The following is a 13,111-nucleotide window of genomic DNA, read 5'->3' on the forward strand; positions in this document are numbered from 1 at the left end:
CACACTATGTTACACGTATACCGACGGTAGGATACCGTGTCTTTTAGGGGCGTTTCTGTGGTCAAGATAGGGCTTTTTTTTGGTACTGTAGCCTACCTGTCAGTTCTGCTGCTGGAGTCGGGTCTTCATGTAGGCTATAGCCTATGTGGTCTTCAATGTATAGCCTATGTGGCGTGAACACTAAATCCAGGCTAAAATCGCGAGATAGTCAGCAAGTCATTAATTACAGAAGTATTTCACACACCTTTGATTCGCTGTAATAAAGGAACTAAAATGTGATCATGAAGCAGAGGGAAACACAAAAGTCAGTTGGCAGCGCCACAGCCCAGCGACACCCACGTTGTGGCCAGAAATGTCACTCCGTTTGTAAGCTAAAGGATCCCACATAATGTAGGTTTGTAATAATGTTGTTTTTTGATGAATTGAACAATGTGGACTTTTGATGAATTGAACAATGTGGACCCTCTAAAACAAGTGTAATGCTTAATTGGGTCGTCCACTCACAGTTAACAGTCTTTGTATTGAGTTTGTGCTTGAAATGTACTGTAATTCTACAAACTATTAATAAAATATTTAAATCAATCAATCAAACCAGAGCTAGACTACACCATGATATATTATTAGGAGTACAATAACTTTGCATTGTGAATAAAAAGGTATAGCCACAGTGGGGTTGCAGTGTAATGTAATGCTGAAGGTTTAATCACAGGGCTGTCTGCTTTATGTACTATGATTAAACGTGCATTCTGGTATTGTGAATCAATGATTGAGAAAAACATCAGAGGGGTTTGAACCCGTGAAGTTATATAAAGTTTAATTCAAAGTCGGGTGTCTAAACCGCTAGACCACTGAGGACGCTGCCAGGAAGGGGACTCATGTCTGTATTGACTATTTATAAGCCGTGACGTAACCCGCTTCCGGGTCTTACTCAAGAAAGTTCCACGTCCTCGCGGGCGTGGCCTTCACGTCATACCCGGAAGGAAGTGCCGCCCCCCCTCAAATCAAGAAAGCTCCACGTCCTCGCGGGCGTGGCCTCACGTCATACCCGGAAGGAAGTGCCGCCCCCCCTCAAATCAAGAAAGCTCCACGTCCTCGCGGGCGTGGCCTCACGTCATACCCGGAAGGAAGTGCCGCCCCCCCTCAAATCAAGAAAGCTCCACGTCCTCGCGGGCGTGGCCTCACGTCATACCCGGAAGGAAGTGCCGCCCCCCCTCAAATACGGAAGAGACGCGTGGAGGGGGTTTTGCTCAGTGTTGTTTTGCCACGTCACCATGTCGGTCGTCGTCGTGTCCGCAGCAAGCAGGTACGTTCAATGTTATTTAATACTTAACGTTGTTGTTGTTCAAACATCTGTGATCACTTTATATGTTAACTTGTTGTGATGTTTATATATTATGTTCGTGCCACTCTGTAAAACCGTGTTCCAGTAGCCTAATGGTTACTCTCGGCGCCTAGTAGACAACAGGGCCCGGGTTCGAGTCCCCATCGAGGACTGAGAGTTAGCTTCATTCTTACCAAACTAGCACAATTGTTTTAGCTTTTCTCGTCGAGGTCCATTATTCATTCAGTATTTGAGCCTAAAAATGGTGGTCCCGTGGCTCAGATACGGAATGAATAAAGGACCTCGACTTGATGCAAACAAACAGTGTTGTCTTTGTTAAGAAGAAAATAAACTCGGTCATTGACTGGGAAGTGAACCCGGGCCCGGATGTTCACATACCATCGGCTTAACCATTCGGCTACTGGATCATGGTTTTATAAAGTAGTAGTAGTAACATATATGAACACAACACAGTAGGAACAAAGCATTCTGGGATGCACGCTAGTTCGTTAGCTAGCTAGCGTGCTGCCGTCGTGAACGTGCACAATGATAGTCAACGGACCAGCGCGTTCATGTGTTTGGGGCCAGGCTGCAATACCTTCATTCGGCCACTATGTCCATTTCGCCTCAGGGTTTCCTCTGGGTGCCTTCTCTATTCATAATATACTCTATGCTCACAATGGTGGTCCGTGGCTGAATAAATAATCGACTAGAGGTGAACAGAGTAGTGTTTAGATGGTTCTGTTATGACTGCATGCTGTAGTGTTTAGATGGTTCTGTTATGACTGAATGTTGTAGTATTTAGATGGTTCTGTTATGACTTCCCCTCTGCATGTTGTAGTGTTTAGATGGTTCTGTTATGACTTCTCCTCTGCATGCTGTAGTGTTTAGATGGTTCTGTTATGACTGCATGTCGTAGTATTACTATTTAGATGGTTCTGTTATGACTTCCCCTCTGCATGTTGTAGTATTTAGATGGTTCTGTTATGACTTCTCCTCTGCATGCTGTAGTATTTAGATGGTTCTGTTATGACTTCTCCTCTGCATGCTGTAGTATTTAGATGGTTCTGTTACGACTGCATGCTGTAGTGTTTAGATGGTTCTGTTATGACTGAATGTTGTAGTATTTAGATGGTTCTGTTATGACTTCCCCTCTGCATGTTGTAGTGTTTAGATGGTTCTGTTATGACTTCTCCTCTGCATGCTGTAGTGTTTAGATGGTTCTGTTATGACTGCATGTCGTAGTATTTAGATGGTTCTGTTATGACTTCCCCTCTGCATGTTGTAGTGTTTAGATGGTTCTGTTATGACTTCTCCTCTGCATGCTGTAGTATTTAGTAGCCGCAATTTGCAACTCTAGATTTTTTTACAATCTGTTGAATCTAGAGTTGCAATACCCTCCATCCACTTCCTATTCATGATTTTCGGTTTCTGATCTGCTGGTCTTAAATGACGTTAAACTCACCAACATTGCAGCTGTAGTCCAAGCTTGAATTATCCTCTTTCAATCTGCCGAGCTTGTTTTTCATAAAAATCCCCCGTAGACATGTTATGAGTTACTTTCTGTCCAAAATATTCCAAGAGTTCACAATCCGAGCCGCCATATTGTATTTTTGCAACGTGCCGTAAAACAAGATGTGAGGGGGAGCGCTTGTTTAATAGAATCTTACCTGCGCAGGTAAGACACCCAAAGAAGAGGCAGACGCAGTGTGACGCCCCATCACGCACAGCCTTCTATTAAACAAGCGCTCCCCCTCACATCTTGTTTTACGGCACGTTGCAAAAATACAATATGGCGGCTCGGATTGTGAACTCTTGGAATATTTTGGACAGAAAGTAACTCATAACATGTCTACGGGGGATTTTTATGAAAAACAAGCTCGGCAGATTGAAAGAGGATAATTCAAGCTTGGACTACAGCTGCAATGTTGGTGAGTTTAACGTCATTTAAGACCAGCAGATCAGAAACCGAAAACCATGAATAGGAAGTGGATGGAGGGTATTGCAACTCTAGATTCAACAGATTGTAAAAAAATCTAGAGTTGCAAATTGCGGCTAAGTATTTAGATGGTTCTGTTATGACTTCTCCTCTGCATGCTGTAGTATTTAGATGGTTCTGTTATGACTTCCCCTCTGCATGCTGTAGTGTTTAGATGGTTCTGTTATGACTTCTCCTCTGCATGCTGTAGTATTTAGATGGTTCTGTTATGACTTCTCTGCATGTTGTAGTATTTAGATGGTTCTGTTATGACTTCTCCTCTGCATGCTGTAGTGTTTAGATGGTTCTGTTATGACTTCTCCTCTGCATGCTGTAGTGTTTAGATGGTTCTGCTATGACTTCTCCTCTGCATGTTGTAGTGTTTAGATGGTTCTGTTATGACTTCTCCTCTGCATGCTGTAGTGTTTAGATGGTTCTGTTATGACTTCTCCTCTGCATGCTGTAGTGTTTAGATGGTTCTGTTATGACTTCTCCTCTGCATGTTGTAGTGTTTAGATGGTTCTGTTATGACTTCTCCTCTGCATGTTGTAGTGTTTAGAATGGGGGTGGGCAACTTTGACGATAGAGACTATATTTCCACAGTCCACTATATTTCCACTCTCACTCCAGAGGGCCACGTTGCATATTACTGTTGTAGCAAAAATAGCCGATGTACAAGCTCAAAACGCGTCGCAGTGCAACGCGTTTGGGGCTTATTGATCAGCTATTTTTTCCCCAAGACGGTGGATTGTGGCCCATGCCTTCCTGCTGTTATTTGTCATGTTGGTGTTCTCTATATCTTTTCGTCCTGGGCATGACGTTAAACTGTTCCGTTCGAGAGGACCGGCGACCCTCGAATGTAAACAGCCACGAAAGGAAACTATGTGTGTGTGAGGTGTTCTCTATCATTTCATTCCAGTACTACTACTTTGGGTAGTGGCTGGACGTTTGTGTAGATATTGAAAAGGAGGGGGCGAGCAGGCTACCTTGTGGTAGGCCGTTCTTTTGGGCTTTCCATTTACTCCTCTGGTCATTTAACTGGACATAGAAGCGCCTGTTGTTGAGGAGGCTTTTCCTGACCATTGTGCGGTGTTGGACAGTGTCGTAGGCAGCAGAGAGATCTCTGAATGCTGCTCCAGTTATTTGTTTTCCCTCAAACCCATCCTCAATGTGTTGGTTGAGGTTGAGCTCTGTCCAGCACAGGAGCGGCCAGGACGGAAACCACCTTGGTCTTTAGTCAGCTTGGTGTCTATGAGTGGCAAGAGGCGTTGGAGTAGCAGCCTCTCTTCTAGGTGATGCAGAGGAGGGAAATGGGTCGGTAGCTCTTTGTGGATAATGGGTCTTTGCCAGGTTTAAGGATTGCAACCACTTTGGCCTTTTCCCAGACAGAAGGGATGGTTTTCTGTGCTATGCATGTGTTCAGCATCCCCACAAGCCAGGTCTTTGCGTTGGGTCCCAGGTGCTGTAACATTTCTGCCAGTAGGTCATCAATCCCTGCTGCTTTTCCGGGTTTCAACTTTCCCATTGCAGTTTCAAGTTCTTCTAGGTCGAAGGGTTTGGTTTGAGGGCTGGCTGATTGTGCTTGGTCTGATACCACTGCGCAATGGTATTCTCCTGTGGGTCGGTGGCGGTCTTGGTCACAACTGGTGGCCAACAGTTGTAACCAACACCGCCACCGACTCACATAGAATACCATCGCACAGTGGTATCAGACCAACCACAATCAGCCAGCCCTCAAACCAAACCCTTCGACTTAGAAGAACGTGAAACTGCAATGGGAAAGTTGAAACCCGGAAAAGCAGCAGGGATTGATGGCATACTGGCAGAAATGATACAGCACCTGGGACCTAACGCAAGGACCTGGCTTGTGGGGATGCTGAACACATGCATAGCACAGAAAACCATCCCTTCTGTTTGGAAAAAGGCCGAAGTGGTTGCAATCCCTAAACCTGGCAAAGACCCATTATCCCCGAAGAGCTACCGACCCATTTCCCTCCTGCATCACCTACAAGCTCTATGAGAGGCACTAACATTTCTGAACAGACTATATTTACATCAATATGTCTGGGTCCCCACCTACTCACTCAGGGTTGACGTGTCACACCTGCAGTGATGGGAGGGGTACCAAAATGTGGTGTTTTGATTGGTTGATGGGGGCACTCCCTTAGTATAAAAGTGTATGTTTTGTGTACACATGACCTGATGAAGATCAAATAGATCGAAACGTTGTCAGTATTTCAATACAGAACGTTTTTTTTATACCTGTGAAGTGCGGGCTCCATCCAATACCTACACCAGTTGTGATGCAACAGAGTTTGCTGTGACCGTTGTGAATTATGGGTGGTGTGGTTTTTGCCAAGACGGTGGATTGTGGCTCATGCCTTCCTGCTGTTATTTGTCATGTTGGTGTTCTCTATATCTTTTCGTCCTGGGCATGACGTTAAACTGTTCCGTTCGAGAGTACCAGCGACCCTCGAATGTAAACGGCCACGAAAGGAAATTATGTGTGTGTGAGGTGTTCTCTATGGGTTGGGTTTCAGGTGGTTGTATTGTAGTAGCTTGACATTTCTTGGAGGGCACTTTCAAGGACAGACTCAATCTTCTGGAAGTCTGCTTGTTGGGTCGTAATGCAGAGGTTGTCGGCGTAGATGAAATGCTGGCATTAGGCATTGGGTAGTGGCTGGTCGTTTGTGTAGATATTGAAAAGGAGGGGGGCGAGCACACTACCTTGTGGGAGGCCGTTCTTTTGGGCTTTCCATTTACTCCTCTGGTCATTTAACTGGACATAGAAGCGCCTGTTGTTGAGGAGGCTTTTCCTGACCATTGTGCGGTGTTGGACAGTGTCGTAGGCAGCAGAGAGATCTCTGAATGCTGCTCCAGTTATTTGTTTCCCCTCAAACCCATCCTCAATGTGTTGGGTGAGGTTGAGCTCTGTCCAGCACAGGAGCGGCTGGGACGGAAACCAGCTTGGTCTTTAGTCAGCTTGGTATCTATGAGTGGCAACGAGGCGTTGGAGTAGCAGCTTCTCATATAGCCTTGTAGGTGATGCAGAGGGAAATGGGTCGGTAGCTCTTTGTGGATAATGGGTCTTTGCCAGGTTTAAGGATTGCAACCACTTTGGCCTTTTCCCAGACAGAAGGGATGGTTTTCTGTGCTATGCATGTGTTCAGCATCCCCACAAGCCAGGTCTTTGTGTTGGGTCCCAGGTGCTGTAACATTTCTGCCAGTAGGTCATCAATCTCTGCTGCTTTTCCGGGTTTCAACTTTCCCATTGCAGTTTCAAGTTCTTCTAGGTCGAAGGGTTTGGTTTGAGGGCTGGCTGATTGTGCTTGGTCTGATACCACTGTGCAATGGTATTCTCCTGTGGGTCGGTGGCGGTCTTGGTCACAACTGGTGGCCAACAGTTGTAACCAACACCGCCACCGACTCACATAGAATACCATCGCACAGTGGTATCAGACCAACCACAATCAGCCAGCCCTCAAACCAAACCCTTCGACTTAGAAGAACGTGAAACTGCAATGGGAAAGTTGAAACCCGGAAAAGCAGCAGGGATTGATGGCATACTGGCAGAAATGATACAGCACCTGGGACCTAACGCAAGGACCTGGCTTGTGGGGATGCTGAACACATGCATAGCACAGAAAACCATCCCTTCTGTTTGGAAAAAGGCCGAAGTGGTTGCAATCCCTAAACCTGGCAAAGACCCATTATCCCCGAAGAGCTACCGACCCATTTCCCTCCTGCATCACCTACAAGCTCTATGAGAGGCACTAACATTTCTGAACAGACTATATTTACATCAATATGTCTGGGTCCCCACCTACTCACTCAGGGTTGACGTGTCACACCTGCAGTGATGGGAGGGGCACCAAAATGTGGTGTTTTGATTGGTTGATGGGGGCACTCCCTTAGTATAAAAGTGTATGTTTTGTGTACACATGACCTGATGAAGATCAAATAGATCGAAACGTTGTCAGTATTTCAATACAGAACGTTTTTTTTTATACCTGTGAAGTGCGGGCTCCATCCAATACCTACACCAGTTGTGATGCAACAGAGTTTGCTGTGACCGTTGTGAATTATGGTTGGTGTGGTTTTTGCCAAGACGGTGGATTGGGGCTCATGCCTTCCTGCTGTTATTTGTCATGTTGGTGTTCTCTATATCTTTTCGTCCTGGGCATGACGTTAAACTGTTCCGTTCGAGAGTACCAGCGACCCTCGAATGTAAACAGCCACGAAAGGAAATTATGTGTGTGTGAGGTGTTCTCTATGGGTTGGGTTTCAGGTGGTTGTATTGTAGTAGCTTGACATTTCTTGGAGGGCACTTTCAAGGACAGACTCAATCTTCTGGAAGTCTGCTTGTTGGGTCGTAATGCAGAGGTTGTCGGCGTAGATGAAATGCTGGCATTAGGCATTGGGTAGTGGCTGGTCGTTTGTGTAGATATTGAAAAGGAGGGGGGCGAGCACACTACCTTGTGGGAGGCCGTTCTTTTGGGCTTTCCATTTACTCCTCTGGTCATTTAACTGGACATAGAAGCGCCTGTTGTTGAGGAGGCTTTTCCTGACCATTGTGCGGTGTTGGACAGTGTCGTAGGCAGCAGAGAGATCTCTGAATGCTGCTCCAGTTATTTGTTTCCCCTCAAACCCATCCTCAATGTGTTGGGTGAGGTTGAGCTCTGTCCAGCACAGGAGCGGCTGGGACGGAAACCAGCTTGGTCTTTAGTCAGCTTGGTATCTATGAGTGGCAACGAGGCGTTGGAGTAGCAGCTTCTCATATAGCCTTGTAGGTGATGCAGAGGGAAATGGGTCGGTAGCTCTTTGTGGATAATGGGTCTTTGCCAGGTTTAAGGATTGCAACCACTTTGGCCTTTTCCCAGACAGAAGGGATGGTTTTCTGTGCTATGCATGTGTTCAGCATCCCCACAAGCCAGGTCTTTGTGTTGGGTCCCAGGTGCTGTAACATTTCTGCCAGTAGGTCATCAATCTCTGCTGCTTTTCCGGGTTTCAACTTTCCCATTGCAGTTTCAAGTTCTTCTAGGTCGAAGGGTTTGGTTTGAGGGCTGGCTGATTGTGCTTGGTCTGATACCACTGTGCAATGGTATTCTCCTGTGGGTCGGTGGCGGTCTTGGTCACAACTGGTGGCCAACAGTTGTAACCAACACCGCCACCGACTCACATAGAATACCATCGCACAGTGGTATCAGACCAACCACAATCAGCCAGCCCTCAAACCAAACCCTTCGACTTAGAAGAACGTGAAACTGCAATGGGAAAGTTGAAACCCGGAAAAGCAGCAGGGATTGATGGCATACTGGCAGAAATGATACAGCACCTGGGACCTAACGCAAGGACCTGGCTTGTGGGGATGCTGAACACATGCATAGCACAGAAAACCATCCCTTCTGTTTGGAAAAAGGCCGAAGTGGTTGCAATCCCTAAACCTGGCAAAGACCCATTATCCCCGAAGAGCTACCGACCCATTTCCCTCCTGCATCACCTACAAGCTCTATGAGAGGCACTAACATTTCTGAACAGACTATATTTACATCAATATGTCTGGGTCCCCACCTACTCACTCAGGGTTGACGTGTCACACCTGCAGTGATGGGAGGGGCACCAAAATGTGGTGTTTTGATTGGTTGATGGGGGCACTCCCTTAGTATAAAAGTGTATGTTTTGTGTACACATGACCTGATGAAGATCAAATAGATCGAAACGTTGTCAGTATTTCAATACAGAACGTTTTTTTTATACCTGTGATGTGCGGGCTCCATCCAATACCTACACCAGTTGTGATGCAACAGAGTTTGCTGTGACCGTTGTGAATTATGGGTGGTGTGGTCTTTGCCAAGACGGTGGATTGTGGCTCATGCCTTCCTGCTGTTATTTGTCATGTTGGTGTTCTCTATATCTTTTCGTCCTGGACATGACGTTAAACTGTTCCGTTCGAGAGGACCGGCGACCCTCGAATGTAAACAGGAGTAGCAGCCTCTCTTGTAGGTGATGCAGAGGAGGGAAATGGGTCGGTAGCTCTTTGAGGATGATGGGTCTTTGCCAGGTTTGGGGATTGCAACCACTTTGGCCTTTCTCCAGACAGAAGTAATGGTTTTCTGTGCCATGCATGTATTCAGCATCCTCACGAGCCAGGTCTTTGCGTTAGGTTCCAGGTGCTGTATAATTTCTGCCAGTATGTCATCAATCTCTGCTGCTTTTCCGGGTTTCAACTTTCCCATTGCAGTTTCGAGTTCTTCTAGGTCGAAGGGTTTGGTTTGAGGGCTGGCTGATTGTGGTTGGTCTGATACCACTGTGCGATGGTATTCTCCTGTGGGTCGGCGGCGGTGTTGGTTACGACTGTTGGCCACCAGTTGTGATGCAACAGAGTTCGCTGTGACCATTGTGAATTATGGGTGGCTCCCTGAGGTCCTTGATCGCCATTGGGTCCAACAGTGGTCATTGAAGCGTGCGCACACATGCACCTACACACGCACAGGCGCACATGCGTATGCACACCTGGACCTTTAAATGAACAACAACACAAAAACTAAGGCACTGGTGTCGGACTTCTGGTTTACCGGAACGGGGTTCAACTCCCTGCAGTGCCCTGCTCAATGTGTTGTATTTCATTCATTGGTCCATGGTCTCAGAGGTCATTGAGCGGCGCGCTATAGTGCGCGATTCTTCATCATTGTTGAGGATTTAAAAAAAAGGTGAAAATCAAGGAAAAGCAAAAGGCTATAGTCCATGGTCACGGACCACATACTGGTCAAGGTCATTTATACTGGTGAAGATCATTTACTAGTCTTATGAAGGTCATTTATACTGGTCAAGGTCATTTACTAGTCTCATGAAGGTAATTTATAATGCCTTCCTGCTGTTATTTGTCATGTTGGTGTTCTCTATATCTTTTCGTCCTGGGCATGACGTTAAACTGTTCCGTTCGAGAGGACCGGCGACCCTCGAATGTAAACAGCCACGAAAGGAAACTATGTGTGTGTGAGGTGTTCTCTATCATTTAATTCCAGTACTACTACTTTGGGTAGTGGCTGGACGTTTGTGTAGATATTGAAAAGGAGGGGGCGAGCAGGCTACCTTGTGGTAGGCCGTTCTTTTGGGCTTTCCATTTACTCCTCTGGTCATTTAACTGGACATAGAAGCGCCTGTTGTTGAGGAGGCTTTTCCTGACCATTGTGCGGTGTTGGACAGTGTCGTAGGCAGCAGAGAGATCTCTGAATGCTGCTCCAGTTATTTGTTTTCCCTCAAACCCATCCTCAATGTGTTGGGTGAGGTTGAGCTCTGTCCAGCACAGGAGCGGCCAGGACGGAAACCAGCTTGGTCTTTAGTCAGCTTGGTGTCTATGAGTGGCAACGAGGCGTTGGAGTAGCAGCTTCTCATATAGCCTTGTAGGTGATGCAGAGGGAAATGGGTTGGTAGCTCTTTGTGGATAATGGGTCTTTGCCAGGTTTAAGGATTGCAACCACTTTGGCCTTTTCCCAGACAGAAGGGATGGTTTTCTGTGCTATGCATGTGTTCAGCATCCCCACAAGCCAGGTCTTTGCGTTGGGTCCCAGGTGCTGTAACATTTCTGCCAGTAGGTCATCAATCCCTGCTGCTTTTCCGGGTTTCAACTTTCCCATTGCAGTTTCAAGTTCTTCTAGGTCGAAGGGTTTGGTTTGAGGGCTGGCTGATTGTGGTTGGTCTGATACCACTGTGCGATGGTATTCTCCTGTGGGTCGGTGGCGGTCTTGGTCACAAAGTTGTAACCAACACCGCCACCGACTCACATAGAATACCATCGCACAGTGGTATCAGACCAACCACAATCAGCCAGCCCTCAAACCAAACCCTTCGACTTAGAAGAACGTGAAACTGCAATGGGAAAGTTGAAACCCGGAAAAGCAGCAGGGATTGATGGCATACTGGCAGAAATGATACAGCACCTGGGACCTAACGCAAGGACCTGGCTTGTGGGGATGCTGAACACATGCATAGCACAGAAAACCATCCCTTCTGTTTGGAAAAAGGCCGAAGTGGTTGCAATCCCTAAACCTGGCAAAGACCCATTATCCCCGAAGAGCTACCGACCCATTTCCCTCCTGCATCACCTACAAGCTCTATGAGAGGCACTAACATTTCTGAACAGACTATATTTACATCAATATGTCTGGGTCCCCACCTACTCACTCAGGGTTGACGTGTCACACCTGCAGTGATGGGAGGGGCACCAAAATGTGGTGTTTTGATTGGTTGATGGGGGCACTCCCTTAGTATAAAAGTGTATGTTTTGTGTACACATGACATGATGAAGATCAAATAGATCGAAACGTTGTCAGTATTTCAATACAGAACGTTTTTTTTTTTATACCTGTGATGTGCGGGCTCCATCCAATACCTACACCAGTTGTGATGCAACAGAGTTTGCTGTGACCGTTGTGAATTATGGGTGGTGTGGTCTTTGCCAAGACGGTGGATTGTGGCCCATGCCTTCCTGCTGTTATTTGTCATGTTGGTGTTCTCTATATCTTTTCGTCCTGGGCATGACGTTAAACTGTTCCGTTCGAGAGGACCGGCGACCCTCGAATGTAAACAGCCACAAAAGGAAACTATGTGTGTGTGAGGTGTTCTCTATCATTTAATTCCAGACTTTCCTTCGTTCATTCCCAACTTCACTGTCTATCTCCTGTGTTCTCCATTCATCTTGAGCGATACACAGTCGTCTGATGTGCGGGGGGAGGTGCCGGCTAGCGCATAAAGGCACGGGACAGGTGTTGTCTTGACGCATCCCGTGTTGATGCGACAGGTGTCATTTAGGGCTGTGTCGACCAATTTGGTGTGACGTGATCGGCTCCAGCTTGAGCAGGCATACTCTGCTGTAGAGAAAGACAGGGCCATGGCAGTTGCACAGATTGTTTGTGGGTCTGCGCCCCTCTTGGATTTCACTAGTTTTCACAGGATGTTATTGTGGGTGTTGACCGTGGCTTTTGTGTTCTCCAGGTGTTTTTTGAAGAAGAGTGTCCTGTCCAGTGTAACTCCAAGATACATGGGGTGGGTATGGTTGGAGAGTTTGTGACCATCCCAAGTGACGCTCAGTTCTTTTTTCGTGTCTCGGTTCCTCAGGTGGAAGCTGCATAGTTGGGTTTGTGTGTCTTTCTTTTTCTGTCTTTCTTTCTTAGGACGGAGATCAAGGTAGACGCCGTTGGAAGGCTCAACACAAGCCGGTGCCCCTAGAGATCCATCCCAAAGCTTCCCTCAGGGAGCCCAGCATGCCAGCTAGCCAGCAAGCCTGCCCAGTCAGCGAACGCAGCCAGTCAGCTCCGCCAGTCAGCCAGTGTAGATAGTCAGGCTGCCAAGCCAGAGCATATCAGCCCTTGCAGTCAGCCACTGCAGCCATGCCAGCCTTGCTCAGTCAGCTCAGCCAGGCCTCTCTCGAGGCCTGGCTCTCTGTCTGCCTGGCCCGGTCTGCCCCGCCCTGCCTTGCAGCAACAGAACCAGCCTTTCTGGCAAGCCAGCCAGCTCAGAATGCGAGCTGAGCAAGCCAGTGCAGCAACAAGCCCAGACTAGGTTACTGCAGCCTTACTGTGCAGCCACAGCCACTCAGCGGAGATCAGCAGGAGCTGGCCAGGCTCCAACCCTTGCAGCGCAGCCTTAGGCCGGATAGTCCCCCTGCCTGCACTTTGTTGCCTTCCTGGCCTGTCTGCCTGCCTAGGCGCCTCGGTCTTCCTGTCTGTCTGCCTTGGCCTGCCTGTCTGAAACTGGTTAAGACTAACTGCGTGCTTGCCAGCTGCGCTGGCTTGCTGAGCTCGTATTCTGAG

The sequence above is a fragment of the Protomyctophum parallelum genome (genome assembly GCF_964188405.1).
Source record: "Protomyctophum parallelum genome assembly, chromosome: 5".
Classification (NCBI taxonomy): domain Eukaryota; kingdom Metazoa; phylum Chordata; class Actinopteri; order Myctophiformes; family Myctophidae; genus Protomyctophum; species Protomyctophum parallelum.